The sequence below is a fragment of the Ochotona princeps genome, chromosome 13, assembly GCF_030435755.1.
Source record: "Ochotona princeps isolate mOchPri1 chromosome 13, mOchPri1.hap1, whole genome shotgun sequence".
NCBI classification, from domain to species: Eukaryota; Metazoa; Chordata; class Mammalia; order Lagomorpha; family Ochotonidae; genus Ochotona; species Ochotona princeps.
In genome coordinates, this window is record NC_080844.1 from 47,360,640 (window position 1) to 47,376,138 (window position 15,499).

Genomic DNA, 15,499 nt, shown 5'->3' on the forward strand with positions numbered 1-15,499 from the left:
GGCGGAGTGCGGCGGGACAAGCGGTGGCGAGAACGCTGGCTCGCCCCGGGGAGCTGGGCTGGCTGGGTGGCGGCGAAGTGGGGCCCGAGCCGCTGCCCGGAGCGAAGTGGAGCCTTGCTGGGGCAGAGGGCTGCCGGGGCGCCAGGTGGGAAGGCGCGCAGGGCCGCCGAGTCTCAGGGCTCAGACTTCACTGCCGCTCAAGTTTCGCCGATTTTCTGCACTTGTCGCTGTCCGTCTTTTCGCCCGTTTGTCTCCGTTCCAATCCTCCTACGTCTCGCTTCCCTCCCCCGCCCCCTTCTTTCTCCTCCGCTGCTTTGCTCTTGATGTTTGCCTCTCTCCTCTCTGGCCTGCCACTTGGAAAGACTAATTTCTCCTGCGGTATCTCCGCTCCCCTTTCCCTAACTAACATCGTTCTCTTTTTCTTTGCTGTTCTCTCCTCCCCTCCCCACTTTTTGGAAGAAGGCGGCTTTGTGAATGAGATAAGCCAAAGTGGGAGTCCCGTTCTGCCGCTAAGTCGCACCGCCCTGAAGGGATCTTGGACCTGAAGGGATCTCTCCCCACCCCTGGTTCCAAAGGGGCCCTCTCTGCCTCTCTGGGCTCAGGCTAGGGCTCCTCCGAGGCGTGTGCAGTTGGCTCCGCAGTCCGCGTCCTCCGCTTGTCGCGGCTGTTTTCCTGAAGTGGTGCTGGAGTCCGTCCTGTGGGTGCGGCCTTAGTGTGCACCAGGGACCAGACAGGTGTCTAAGGAACAGGTAGACTTAAGCAGATTGCTTGGGTGCCCCTGATAAGTCCCAAGCCCAGTCCCATAAAATGCTCTGAGAATGAATACAACTATTCATATGCCCCACTTTTCCCCCTAAGATTTATTTATTTTTATTGGAAAGACAGATCAAAGGAGACACAGAAAGATCTTCCATCCGCTGATTCACTCCCCAAATGGCCACAACGGCTAGAGCTGAGCCCCCTCTGGGTCTCCCACGTTTGTGCAGGGTCTCAAGACTTTGGGCTATTCTTTGCTGCTTTCCCAGCCCATAAACAGGGAGCTGGATGGGAAGATGAGCAGCGGGGACATGAACCAGCGAACGTGTGCGCTGTCGACTGAGGATTACCCAATTGAGTCATTGCGGTGGTCTCTATATGAATGTCCTTCTTGAAATCCTTCAGCGGTTTCTGATTGCTTGCAAGATGAAGGTCAATTAGAAAAGTATTGCTTCTTTACTAGCTTCAGTCTAGAAAAGATTGGCCAAGGTTGCATCATATACCAAGTGTGAAATCAAAGACAGCGGGAAAAGGCGAAGTTCACTGACAAGCTCGGGTCAACAATAGCAACAACAACAAGACAGCTTGTAAAATATTAAAATGCTGTGTCTTTTTCATACATACACACATTTATACATATATCTGAAAGTTAAAGAACTGGAGAAAAGCTGGAAGAAAATGATTTTGCAGTCCAGATTTCTCATCTACTTTTGAAATACAAATATTTTGTAACTCAAAAAATGTATGTTTGGGTCTGGCACAGTAACCTAATGGCTTAAGTCCTTGCCTGGCATGTGCCAGAATCCCATATGGGTACTGGTTCATGCATCAACTGCTCCACTTCCCATCCAGCTCCCTGCTTGTGGCCTGGGAAAGCAGTCAAGGATTCCACAAAGCCTTGGGACCTGTACCTGTTTGGGAGACTGGAAGAGGCTCCTGGCTCCTGACTCCGGACCGGCTTAGTTCTGGCCATTACTTCGGCTTGGGGAGTGAACCAGCGGATGGAGGATCTTTCTCTCCTTCTCTCTTTCTCTCTATAAATCTGACTTTCTAATAAAAATAAATCTTTAAAAAAAGTATGCTTAAGTAAAAATGTCAAAATGAAAATGTAGAAATAAGAAGAGATAATATGAAAAAAAGATGAAGGTCAAGTTCCCTAGCCTAGCATGAGCCCTTAGGACCTGACTCTGTCTTGTCCCCAATCCCCTAGTGATTTCCTGTATACCTTTGGCCTTTTCTGTGATATCAACCAACCTGTATCCCATCTCCCATCCATCCTCCTGGGCTGCACTCAGGTCTTATTCTCCTCAGGAAGCTCTCCCCAAAGTTCTGGGTCCAACCCTGGCTCCTGGACCCTCCACATGCATACCCACTATTATCCCACTCACTCTGTGGAATGGATCAACTCGTGCTTTCCATCCTGAGACTAAGATTTACAAGGGCAATAGCATGTCTTCTTCATCTTTCTATTCCCATCAATGATGTAGAAACCATGTATTTGTCAGGTTTGCATCTCAGAGAAATGTTCTACCTATGAAGATGTTGTTGGTCCATATTTAGGAGGGGCTAGGGAATTGTCAGGCCTCTCTCATCCATCTCTGACACACACTGACATATTTCTGGAGTGATGGATTTTGGGAGGTCTGTGGAGGTGGAGATGAGGGGTGGGAGGTTTTAGCCCCCTGAAGAGAATTTTCCATTTGGCTCTCCAGGCTCTCTTTGACCTCAGCCTAAGAAGGGGCCAGGAGATTGATTCTGATTTTCAAAAGAAGAGAAAAATGGCTCAGAAGTACAATGGAAAGAGATGTCATGGTGTGTGTGTGTATTCTTTCCCCTGGTTTCCTTTGGGTGAAAGAGAAAGGTCCTTAGTTGGAGCCAGAGACCAGGAATCCAGTGTGCAGGTGCAGGGAGTTATTCAACTGTTGCTGAAGTCGGATGAGTTCTTCAGGTTGGAAGATTGCAGTACAGGGATGGTGTTGGGATGTCTGGTTTTGAGACCTTATTCCTGTGGCCTTAGGTATGGGGCATCCCTGGATGTGGGTCATCCATAAATGTGAGGTGTTGTGTGGACAGTTACTATTTCTTCTCATTGCCTCCCCCAGTAGACTTATCTGGGTCTGCAGGGATCCCTGGGTGCTGGTTTCTCAAAGAGAACATCCAGTTTCCTGTTTTCATCCCACACACTCTCATTTCCAGGTAACTTTAAATATCAAATATCTTAGCAACTTCTTTTTTATCTTTTCTGTGGAAAACCTGTATTTATTTGCATGGGATGGAGAGAAAGATAATAGAGAAAGAGAATGGATTTCCACCTGCTGGCTCACACCCCAAATGCCTGTAACAGCTGAGGCTGTGCCGGGCTGATACTAGGACCATCCATCCAGGTCTCCCACGTGGGTGGCAGGGACTTGAGGACTTGGCCATCACCTGTTGCCTCTCTCTTGCATTAACAGGTAGATAAGAAGCAGATATGGGAGGCTTACCCTGCTGTTTGCCACACAGGTTGCCTGACTTAACCTCTTTATTTCTTGCAAGGAGAGGAAGCAGTTGGTGTGGATTGGGGTTGGTGAGTCCTGCAGAAGAATGAGGGTGGACATCCAACTGTCAAAGCCTCTAGTAACTTGTAGGGCAAACGAGAAAGGTTTCAATTTCCTGACCATGGTAACTTGGAGTACCTTGGGCAATTAGCTTCGCACCCAGTAGGTGTGTCCAGGGTTTGGTATGAGGTGCAGAGCTGGAAGTCACAGCCTGATAGACTCAAACATGAGAGGCAGGAAGGGGCAGTAAAAATGAGAGGAACTGGGAGTAAAGCCACCTGCGGTTGTTTCTCAGCTGCGTTGTTGGGAAGCGAGCTATGCGGGCCAGCTGTGCACTCCCGGTATCCTGCTCTGTAAAATGCGGGACTTGATTTTGATATCCAGGATCTCTGCAGCCCCTCATTTGCTCTATTTCCAGATGGTAGTAATTGGACAGGCGATGCTGAAGCTGAGTTAAGATGGGACTGACACACCTATGAGAAACTAAACCTCGGCAAACAGACCGAAGGGCGGGGAAGAGTTTGGACCGCCAGGCTGGTTTTGGAGGGAAGGAGTCCACAGCGGCTTCGAAAAGGCATGGTATTGGTCCAGGTGATCTGGATGGGATGTGGTGGCAGACGCAAGGTGTAGGGGCGCTCGCTCCAGCTCTCAAAACTGACCCGCCCCCTTTCCAGCAAATCATAGCTTTCCTCCCCATAATGCCCAGCAGCCACTGCCAAACCCCACACTGCAACCGAACTCTACAGAACTCCGCCTCTCCAACCGCCCAGCACAAATCCCCATTCTTAATTGGCTTTTGAAACTGTCACTCAGAGAGTTCTCGTCTCTGTTGGCTGTTCCCTACCTATCCTCTTCTTTCCCGTGCGATCTCGTCCCCTTTAGGCATCACCCCAACCCCAGGCCCATTTCTTTTCTTGGATTGGGTGGCTGGAACGCCACTTTCCGCGGTACCAAGATGTGATTGGCTGTGTGAAGCGGGCCTCGCGCAGTTACCAGGCAGCGGGCTAGACTGAGGCTAGTTACCACGTCAGTGAGCTGACAGGGAAGGTATCCGGCTTTTACCGGCGGTCCCGGCTAACTCCTGCTGCCGGCCGTGTGGTCCCACGCCGACTTCGACCTCCACCTGCAGAGTGCAGGCTCCTTCCCCTTTCCCATCTGCCGCCAGAACCGGGAGAACCACTCGGAGACGCCTCCGGGAAGCCGGACTAGACATGAGCAGCGGCTGCGGGTCCTGGGACTAGGCCCCGCCATTTTGGATCCGCTGACAGGTCAGCGAAGTCTCTTCCCCGGAGTTCCCGTGTCGCGAAGGCCTCTCTGACGGCACGATAAGGAATACGGGGCAAGGGCCTTGACGTTAGGAGAGCCAGGGTGGGTTAAGGACTAATGGGGCAAGAAGAAGGCGCGGCAGGGGTTGTGGGAGGGAACTGGGAAGCATGCAGGGGGCAAAGGTCAGGACCCTGCCCCGGGACAGGCGATTGCAGCCCAGACATTGAATCCTTTGCGGATGCCCGAATTCTTTCAGCTTTCCTCCTAAGCCTTCCGCTCATGTATTCTGGAGCTTTCTGTACGTTCGTAAAGAGTCCAGTCCCTCAAAGCTGAAAGTCATCTAAGCGGCATGTTTTAAGAGTTGGGTTTTAGACCTTAGGTGGCGCCTCTCGGGAGCTGCTGGGTAAAGGTTTTGTCGGTGCACCTGAGTCGCTTCAGGCATGCTGGATGGAGAAACCTGTAAGACCCAGACTCAGGTGGACAGACACGTGTGGCGGGCTTCCTGCCCACTGCCCAGCAGCCTGGGCATTTGAGCCAGGAGAGAGGTCCCTCCTGCAGGCTGATTCACCTTCTGGGCCCGTTTCTTCTCTTATTCACTCTTCTACAGGTTTTTTCTTCTGGCATATGCTTGGGCTGGCACATCCCCTGGAGATTTGCTCATCACTTGACCCAAGCAGGTGGTTGAGTCGCTGGGAAACCTGTCTGTTAGGTTACACTTGTCCAAGAGCAGAGACGGGTTCGGAGTCTGGCAAAGTTTAGTGCTCTTAGCCCCTTATTGATGGTGGGTGAAAGCGAGTTATGACAGAGGCACCATGACTTGGGGGAGGGACAGGGCAGCAGCACCAGAGAGGGTCTCTAAGGGCAAAAGGATGTTCATGTGTCATTTGAGAAAAGGCTGTGTTGTGAAGCTATAACAGTTCTTCAGGAGTGAAGCATGCTTTTAGGAATGGTGTGTAGCATAGATCTTGCTTTTGAGTACACAGCAGGGAAGTCCAGGTACCCTTCATCCAGGTACAGAAGGCCTGGGGGAGATAGAAGAGAAAGGGTGGGCTTTGGACCCACTCGGTTTATGCATGTGTGGGTGTTGGCTTGTGGGGAGCCTGTGATAGGGTTCAACACAGGCTCGGCCTGTTGTCTTTCAGCGTGTTTTTGTTCCTGAGGATTACCTGCCCATAGGATTAGTCTTAGTGTGTGATCAGGACTTGGGGTTGGCCTCTGGCCCTGGCAGGCAGAAAGGCATTTTCACTGTTGTGTGGAGAGATTGTGCTGTTAGGAAAACTGCTTACTTGGGATCTTGAAATGACTGAACTCAGGTTGTTCTTACCTAAGTCCCTTTGCCCTGGGGAATCGTGTGTGTGTGTGTGTGTGTGTGTGTGTGTGTGTGTAATGCAGTTTACATTTATCTATTTAAAAGAAATAAGATGGAGTGGTATGGAAAACTATTCACCTTTATTGTAACTGGCTAATGTAAGTTGTGGAACTTTCAAGGAGTAGTTGAAAGTGGCAGACAGAATGACACAGCTGAGGAACTGTGCGGTTTGATGGGTCTACTTGGGTCACGTGGGCCACTGCCCTGCTGAGTGGATGTGCTCTGCTCCCAGGCAGGCTGATCTCTGGGTGCATAGAGTGAGCAGTCCAACCTTTTTCCGCAAGTGACTAAAAGAACTATCAGATGTCCTCCCTTGTTTAATTAAAAAGTCCTGTTCTGGATAGAATTCATTCTAGAATGGAATGATTTTTCCAGATAGAAATAATTTTAACCTCCGCCCACAACCCAGAAATTTGTTCTTCAAGACTTGTATTTGAGCTTCTTAAGAAAATTTTTTTAGTGTGAAAAGTATGAAGATGTATTCATATATAATACTTGTACATGTTCATTGGGTGCTGTGCAAATCTTAACACATGTATACAATGTAAACTGGTCACACCTGGAAAGTTGCATCTTATTGTTCTGTGTTTTCCTTCTGTTTTAGAGCCTGTCAGTTCCTGTCTTCTAGGTCCTTACACAGGAGTTGGTGCTCTGTTGTGAGCCGTGGTCAGCCCTCTGAGCTGTGGAACACCAGGACCTATTCTGTGTTTTGGTCTTTCCCAACCTCCACCGCCTACCATCTTTTTAATGGTGACTGTAGAGACAGTCTTAACAGTGGCATTTGTTGGCTCCACAGGGTCTCAGGTTGTAGACACATCTCTTCCAAAGTTGGGCACCAACCCTGGAGTGAACTCAAAAATCTCAGAGTTCACTGCTGTTTGGTCTGTATCTGAGGTTAGGATGACTTCCACTTTTAGATAATCACTTCATTGATGGGATACTGAGAGTGCCAGCTGTGGATAGCTGGAGAGGAAGAAAGCACAGTTCTTGCCTTTGAGGTGGCTCGCTGTGTTTGTGGTGCACTAACTAGAAGTGCCATCCTGGCCTTTGGATCATACTACTTCAAATTCATTGACCACACTTGATCCCTGTGGTTCAGTGTGACTGAGTAGAATGGTTCTGCTGTTAGGGTTACAGGGGGTTGAGGTGAAGAGAAAAGGAGAAGTTCATTTCACCCCAGGTAGTCATGTAAATGTAATGGGTTGTTCTTCAGCTTCTGGTATTTCTCTTTTTTTATTTTTTAGTGTGATCAACTATAGTTTAGTTGAATGAAAATGTAAGAGTGATGTGCTGATATGGAGCCCCAGTGGCAGCGGAAGTGATTATGGAAGTAATGACCTGTTTCTGTAGTAGTGAAAGTGATCCTAGAAGCAGTAATAGCATAAAGAATCATGGCAGTGTGATGGCAAAGTAATGAGCCAGGAGTTTGCAAGTTCAAATGCTTAAGTGTCCCAGGAAAGTAATGTTGTGAAGTGAATTAAGCAGGAATGGGGAACAGTAGTTTACTGAGGAACCTGTGCCCTTATTTAAAGGAGGCAGCTGCTACTTATTAAACAGATTGCTACCATTCAGAGAGTGGACACAGCCTGGCCAGACTTCCTATTTTTTACAAGCTGGAAATCTAGATCATTGTGTCTTTTAATTACTGACTGCGAGTTAAGTTTTTTTTTTTTTTTTTTTTTTTTTGTCAAACTGTTTTTTTTTTAAGAGATTTATTTGTCTTTACTGGAAAGTCAGATTTACAGAGAGAAGGACAGACAGAAAGATCTTCCATTGGTTGATTCACTCCCCAGGTGGCTGCAATGGCTGGAGCTGCACTGATCTGAAGCCAGGAGCCAGGAGTCATGATTTTTTTCTGGGCCTCCCACACAGGTGCAGGGTCTTAAGGTTTTGGGCCTTCCTTGACTGGTTTCCCAGGCCACAAGCATGAGCTGAATCAGAAGTGGAGCAGCCGGGACATGAGCCGATGTCCATGTGGAATCCTGGTGGTTGCAAGAAAAGGATTTAGCCACTGAGCCATTGCATTGGGCCCTTTTTGTTAAACTTTGTGTAGACCAAAAAAAGTGTGTGTTCTGGCTTCTGCCCAGTGGCCAATGAATGATACTGCCTGATACGCAAGATGGGCAGGCCTTAAGAGGTGCTATTACTGATATTCTGTATGGGAAATCACACAGACTTCTTTCTTTGTCCTGTTTTGCTGTCATTCTTACACGTGTTGTGGCTTGAATGATTAAAATATGAGAGAGATACTTTGTTCTAATTTCATCTCCAGTCTGATAGAGGGCACATCTTTGTACCTCACCCAGTGGTTTTGCCTGGCATGCAGAATTGAGGTAGTCAGCTGCTCAGGACGGGGGAGGTGGCATGGCAGGGCTTAGCAGGACTGGTCACTTGATGAACGGGTCTGGAAGGATTTTCTAACCCTGATCAGTGAGGGCACCAACTTTTTTCCTAGTTTGACTTTATTTTGCTTCCACCCTTTGAGTAAATTTCTTGAGTCCACTAGATTGTTCACTGGTTCAATTATTCACCCAGAACTATGCTGTATTCCTTGGATGGCTCTAGAAGTGTTGTAAGCTCTGTCTCTCTGGTACTTCTTGGGGCTATTAATGAAATTGAGCATGGATAGCCATTGGAAAGGTCTAATGAGGGTCATTCAGCTCCCTGCTACCGTCTAGCCTCTCAGAAAGCCTGTCAGGATTATCTTGGTATAGGTCTGTGCTGTACTAGGGTGTTATGAAAAAGAACACCAAGGGGTCTTTGCAGTTGGAGAATCTAGTTGCTAATTGGGTAAGGACAACTTGTAGAAGGAGAAACTTAGCATAGGATCTAGAGTGACTGAGTTCAGTTGCTCCTCCCTAATATTCTACACCCTCCAGAAGCCTGTGTGTGTGTGTGTGAGACAGACAGAAGAGAAATGGGAGGAGGAAGGATGGGCCTTACAGTGTGCATTGATTGGGTTAAAATACACATACATGCATTGATATCCTAATAACAGCTCTATTTAATCTTATCCTGATTTATAATTAAACAATAACTTTTTAGAACAAATGACAGCATACACATATCTGAAGACTTGATACTTACATAAAGAATCATATTATTTCACAGAAGAAATGGGAGTTCAAGTAGCACCTGAAGAAACCTCAGCATGGGGGGAGGCCTTGTGCAGTGGATTAAACCACTGCTTGTGATGTGCATGTGCTATATTGGAGTGATTGGAATGCTTGGGATTGGGTCTCACCTAAAGTCCAGCTTCCTGCTAATCCTCCTGGGAGTCAGAATATGGTAACTCAAGTACTTGAGTTCCTTCCTGCCATCCCCCCCCCCCCCCGCCCTTGGCAAAATGTAGACAGAGTTCCTGGCTCCTGGCTTTGATCTGGCCTTGCCCTGGCTGTGGGGAGAGTTTCCCTGCTTCCTCCTCTGCTCTCTTCCTCCCTGTCTCTCTCCTTCCTCATGCTCCCTCTCCCCCTCTCTTCTCCTTCTCTCCTTCTCTACTCCACTCCCTTTCTCTCTCCCTCCCTCTCTTCATCCCTCTGTCACTTTTTTTTTAAAGATTTATTTTTTTTTTTATTACAAAGTCAGATATACAGAGAGAGGAGGAGAGACAGGAAGATCTTCCGTCCGATGATTCACTCCCCAAGTGGGCCGCAACGGGCTGGTACGCGCCGATCCGAAGCCGGGAACCTGGAACCTCCTCCGGGTCTCCCACACGGGTGCAGGGTCCCAAAGCCTTGGGCCGTCCTCGACTGCTTTCCCAGGCCACAAGCAGGGAGCTGGATGGGAAGTGGAGCTGCTGGGATTAGAACCGGCGCGCACATGGGATCCCGGGAGTCCAAGGCGAGGACTTTAGCCGCTAGGCCACGCCGCTGGGCCCCCTCTGTCACTTTTTTAAAAGATAAATGTGATAATGTGTAATAGTTTGGTGGGTAAATGTGGGTTATTTTCATGACACAGTGACCTATTAATTGGAAAATTGAAAATTTCTGGGATAAAAGCAAATAGGAGACATAGAAGGTTTGGTTGGCTGTTTTTTGATTTATTTTTATTGGAAAGGCAGATTTACAGAGAAGGAGAGACAGAGAGAAACATTGTCCATCTGCTGGTTCACTCCCTAAATGGCTGTATGGCTGGAGCTGAGCCTATTGGAAGCCAGGAGCTAGAAGTTAGAGTTTTGAGCTTTTTCTAAGTCTTCCAAACAGGTGCAGGGTCCCAAGGCTTTGGGCCATCCTCCACTGCTTTCCCAAGCCATCAGCAGAGAGCTGGATAGGAAGTGGAGCAGCCAGTACAAGGACCAGTTCCCATATGAAATGCCAGCACTAGCAAGTGGACAGTTAGCCAGTTGAGCCATTATGCTGGCTGCCTCCCCACTCCTGACCCGACTGTGGCCATTTTGGGAATGAACAAGTGTATAGAAGATCTCTGTTTCTCTGTAACTCTGCCTTTCCAATAAAATGTCACAGAAAATTCCTAGGTACTGTGTTACATGCTTTACAGGAGATATTATCATTTATGTTATATTAGAGAACTGTAAGCTGTGACCCAAAGGGATACTAAGTAACTTGGCTTGTTCATGTAACAGTATGTATCAGAGCTCGGTTCTGTTTGGACTGAAGGCTGTTCTTGTGGTTATTGTGTTTTTTGACTCCTTCATTGACTTTTGGATAGAGTGAATAAGGGTTTATTTACCAGGCAGACAGTGGTACACTTTCAAAACACAAAGGAAACAGCATTCACAAAGGCGAAGAGGTAGCAAAGACCATGCTTTCAAAAAGGAGTTTCATACAAAGAATATTTATAACATACGGAATACCAGTGCTCCAACCCACCTTAAAAAAACAAAACAGAACATAGGTGTGGGCATTGTGGTGTAAATTCACCACATGTACTTCAGGCATCCCATATGGGTGCTGGTTCGTGTCCCAGTTGCTCCACTTCCTGTCCAGCTTCCTGCTAATGATCTGGGGAAAGCAGTAGAAAATGGTCCAAGTGCTTGGGCCCTGCCATCCATGTGGAGAGACCCAGATGAAAGCTCTGGTTTTTGGCTTTGGGTGGGTCCACCTTGGCTGTTGTGGCATTTTGGGAAGTGAATTAGTGGATGGAAGATCTCTTTCTCTGACTGTTGTGGCAATTTGGGGAATGAACCAGTGGATGGAAGAGAGTGGATCAATCTCTCTAGTTCTGATTTTCAGATAATTAAAAACCAGGCTGTAGGAGCACGTTCCTTTCCCTCTCAGCCCCCAAACTGGCTCCTGCCACTTGTCAAAATTGTGAATTTGTTGGAGTGTAGTGCTAGAAGTAGAATTGCCAAGATACAGCCTCTCAAGCTCTTTGATTTTTAATGGTAATGCCAAATTGTTATCCAAACTGATTATTTAGCTTAGATAATTTCCAGTTACTTGATCTCCATTTTTACCAACGCTTAGTATTGTCAGATTGAAAAGTTTTGCTGTTTTGGGGATATAAAATGGTATCATTTTATTTTATTGTAGTCCTTTGTTTAGATTTATTTATTTTTATTAGAAAGTCATGTATACAGAGAGGAGGAGAGACAGAAAGATCTTCCATCCACTGGTTCACTCCCCAAGTAGGCACAACAGCTGGAACTGAACTGATCCAAAACAGGAGCCAGGAGCTTCTTCTCGGTTTCCCATGCAGTTGCAGGGCCTGAAGGTTTCATGCCGTCCTCAGCTGCTTTCCCAGGCCACAAGCAGGGAGCTGGATGGGAAGTGGGGTGGCTGGGACATGAATTGGTGCCCATATGGGATCCTGGTATATGTAAGGCAAGAACTTTAGCTGCTAGGGTAATGCGCCTGGCCCATGTAATAGTCCTGACGAATGAAACTAGTAATTTAAAGATTTATTTATTTTTATTACAAAGTCAGATATACAGAGAGGAGGAGAGATAGAAAGATCTTCCGTCCGATGATTCACTCCCCAAGTGAGCGCAGCGGCCAGTTTTGTGCCAATTCGAAGCCAGGAGCCAGGAACTTCTTCTGGGTCTCCCACGTGGGTGCAGGGTCCCAAAGCTTTGGGCCATCCTTGACTGCTTTCCCAGGCTACAAGCAGGGAGCTGGATGGGAAGTGGAGCTGCCGGAATTAGAACCGGCGCCCATATGTGATCCTGGGGCGCATTCAAGGCGATGACTTTAGCAGCTAGGTCATGCCGCCGGGCCCGAAACTAGTAATTTAATAAAGTTATTTGCTGTTTATATTTTGTCTGTGAAATTCCTATTTTATTCAGTTCTTGCTAATTTGGCAAAGGAGTTGTATATCTATTTTACAGTTTTTAAGTTATTAGATATGATGGATATTTCTCCTTTTTGGTTATATGTGTTATAAGTGCTTTCTACCATTTGACTTTTTTATGGCATTATATGGACAAACGTGTTAGTTTTAATGTGGTTGAATTCCTCAACTTTTATTTTAGGGATTGTGCTGCTTATTTCCCATTCATGTGCTTTTTCCCCAGGAAGCTAGGCGCTTCTTTTGGGTCTCCCATATGGGTGCAGGGGCCAAAGACTTGGGCCATCTTTTGTGTTCCAAATGCATTTGTATGGAACTGGGTTGGACATAGGGCATTTGGGATTTGAATTGGCGCCCGTGTGGAATGCTGGCATGGCAACAAACAAACCTGCTCTGCTGCCTTACTGGCCCTGCTTGTATTTCTGATGCAAGATAAACCTTCAGTTTTTTTGCTACCCTATTTCTGTGGGATCTGTGTAGGCCTTGGTGACCTGTGACAAGGGATTCTCAGCCCCTGGCTGCCGTGTAGCAAGAGGCCAGTCAAGTCAGAGCTTACCTGAAGCTGAAGGACACATTCCCCTGGGTCAGCCCTGGGTGAGCAGGCAGGTGCACTCAGAAGGCTACCAAGGGGATTAGGTAACTCTGCAGAAGCCTGGAAAAAGGATAGGTCCTTAAAGACGGAGAAACGGGGGAGTAAGCTTTTCGATCTGCTGGTTTACTCCCCAACTGGATACAGCAACTCAGTCTCAATTAGGCTGAAGACAGGAGCCAACAACTGAGTCTCCCACATGGGTAGCAGAAGCCCAGGTACAAGTAAACTGAGCCATCTGCTGCTGCCTTCACAGGTGCACTAGCACAAAGCTGGATCGGAAGCAGAATGGCTGGGACTTGAGCTGGCTCTCTGATATAGGCTGCTGGTGTTGCAAACAGTGGCTTCACTGGCTGGACCATAGCTTCAGCCCCTGACTGTTTCTTTTTCATTAGGAAGCGTAAGACTTTTTTTTTTTTTTGCTTAGAGCTCTGCAGTATTAGAAAGTTGTTAGACCTCAGTCCTGCTGTCACTTTGGTTTGCAGTTTGTGGTGTGTTATTGTTGGTGGTGGTTTTGTTTTACTTGTTGCTGTACTATTTCAGTTAGGTATGTTTTCTCTCATTCTTCCAGTTCTCTAAAAGACACCTTAAGTATTTAAAAAAAAATTTTTTTTTGAAAATCAGAGCTGCAAAGAGAGAGAGAGATAGGGATCTTTTCTTTTCTTTCCTTCTCTCTCTTTTTTTTTTTTTTTTTTCCTGATTTATTCTCCAAATGGCTGCAGTGGCCAGAGCTAGGCTGATGCAAAGCCAGAAGTCAGAAGCCAGGAGCTTCTTCCAGATCTGCCACATGCGTGCAGGGACCCGATGATTTGGGATGTCTTATGCTGCTGTCCTAGGCACATAGCAGCTGAGAGTCAAACCAGCTTCCCATATGGGATGCCGATGCTGCAGGTGGTGGCTTTACCTGCTATCCATGGCACTGGTTCATATCTACCTATAAATTGTTAGTGATCTGTCTATTTACAAGCTTTATTTATTTAAAAGGCAGAGTGACAGAGTGAAGAGAGACAGAGAGGGAAAGAAATCTTCTGTCCTCTGGTTCACTTCCTCAGTGGCTGAACCTAGGAGCCTGGAACTCTGTTTCCTCTGTGGATAACAGAGACCCAACTACTTGAGCCATCTGGTGCTGCCTTCACGGGCACATCAGTAGGGAGCTGAATTGGAAATGGAGCAGCTGGGACTCTGACGGCACCCATATGGGGTACGCCATCATAGGCAGTGGCTTAACCTGCTGCATAACAGTGCCAGCCCAGTACATTGTTGTTCTTTCTAGAGTCTCCTTCTTGTCCCTAGAATGTGTGTGTGTGTAAGATTTATTTATTTTTATTGGAAAGGCAGGTATAAGAGAGGAGAGACAGAGAGGAAGATCCTCTGTCCAATGATTTACTCTCTAAGTGACCACAATGGCCAGAGTTGAGCCGATCCAAAGGCAGGAGCGAGGAGCTGCTTCTGGACCTCCCACACAGGTGCAGGGTCTTGAGGCTTTGGGCCTTCCTTGACTGGTTTCCCAGGCCACAAGCATAGAGCTGGATGAGAAGTGGAGCAGCCAGGACACCTGGTGATAATATCGGATTGCAACACATGGAAGGTGAGGATTTTAGCCACTAGGCTACTGCGCTGGGCCCAACCTCAAGTATTTTTTATGAAAGATTATTTGAAAGTTAGAGTGACAGAGAAGGAAAGACAAAAATCTCCGCTAGTTCACTACCTAACTGCCGGTAATAGCCAAGACTGTCTGTTTCTCCCAATGGCCAGCAAGAATCCAAGCTCTTGGGCCATCTTGTGCTGCCTTCCCAGTCATGTCTGGAGAAAGCTGCATTGGAAGTGAAGCAGCCAGGAGTTAACCAGGCTCCAGTGCAAGATGCCAGGTGTTGCAAGCGGTGGCCCAATTTGCTGTGCAATAAAGCCAGCTTTCACGCCTCATTTTGAATTTATCTTCTATTCTCAATTCTGTCTTCGTTAGAGGTCATTGTGTATATTGTCATCATGGAGCCTTGTCAGCAGTGGGTATTTGTGTGCTTTAGATTGTTGTAGTCCTAGAATTTTAATAATGTAGATGATCTTTGTCTTCTGAGATAAGCTAGTGACTTCTTTAAATTGTCCCTAACGGGGCCTGGCAGCGTGGTCTAGCGGCAAAGGTCCTTACCTTGAACGCGCTGGGATCCCATATGGGCGCCGGTTCTAGTCACGACAGCTCCACTTCCCATCCAGCTCCCTGCTTGTGGCCTGGGAAAGCAGTTGAGGACGGCCCAATGCATTGGGACACTGCACCCGTGTGGGAGACCCGGAAGAGGTTCCAGGTTCCCAGCTTAGGATCGGCTCGAACCGGCCCGTTGCAGCTCACTTAGGGAGTGAATCATCGGACGGAAGATCTTCCTCTCTGTCTCTCCTCCTCTGTGTATATCTGGCTGTAATAAAATGAATAAATCTTTAAAAAATAAAATAAAATAAATAAATTTTTATTACAAAGTCAGATATACACAGAGGAGGAGAGACAGAGAGGAAGATGTTCCCTCCGATGATTCACTCCCCAAGAGAGCCACAACGGCTGGTGCTGCGCCGATCCAAAGCCAAGAACCAGGAACCTCCTCCAGGTCTCCCACACGGGTGCAGGGTCCCAAAGCTTTGGGCCATCCTCGACTGCTTTCCCAGGCCACAAGCAGGGAGCTGGATGGGAAGTGGAGCTGCCGGGATTAGAACCGGCACCCATATGGGATCCCGGGGCATTTAAGGCGA

General features: G+C 47.5%; 1 protein-coding gene across 10 annotated transcripts in view; it reads left to right on the top strand.

The window, feature by feature from the left end:
- The first annotated feature begins 4,292 nt into the window (after positions 1–4,292).
- Positions 4,293–15,499, top strand: part of GBF1 (golgi brefeldin A resistant guanine nucleotide exchange factor 1) — a 124,374-nt gene continuing 113,167 nt past the window's right edge. For 6 of the 10 annotated variants that reach the window (XM_058671833.1, XM_058671834.1, XM_036495831.2 and 3 more), the window contains exon 1: positions 4,294–4,561. The gene's annotated coding sequence lies outside the window, so the exon portion shown is untranslated. Of the gene's footprint in view, positions 4,562–15,499 lie in introns of all 10 variants that reach the window. The other 4 variants (XM_058671831.1, XM_058671832.1, XM_058671835.1 and 1 more) reach the window with 1 other exon arrangement.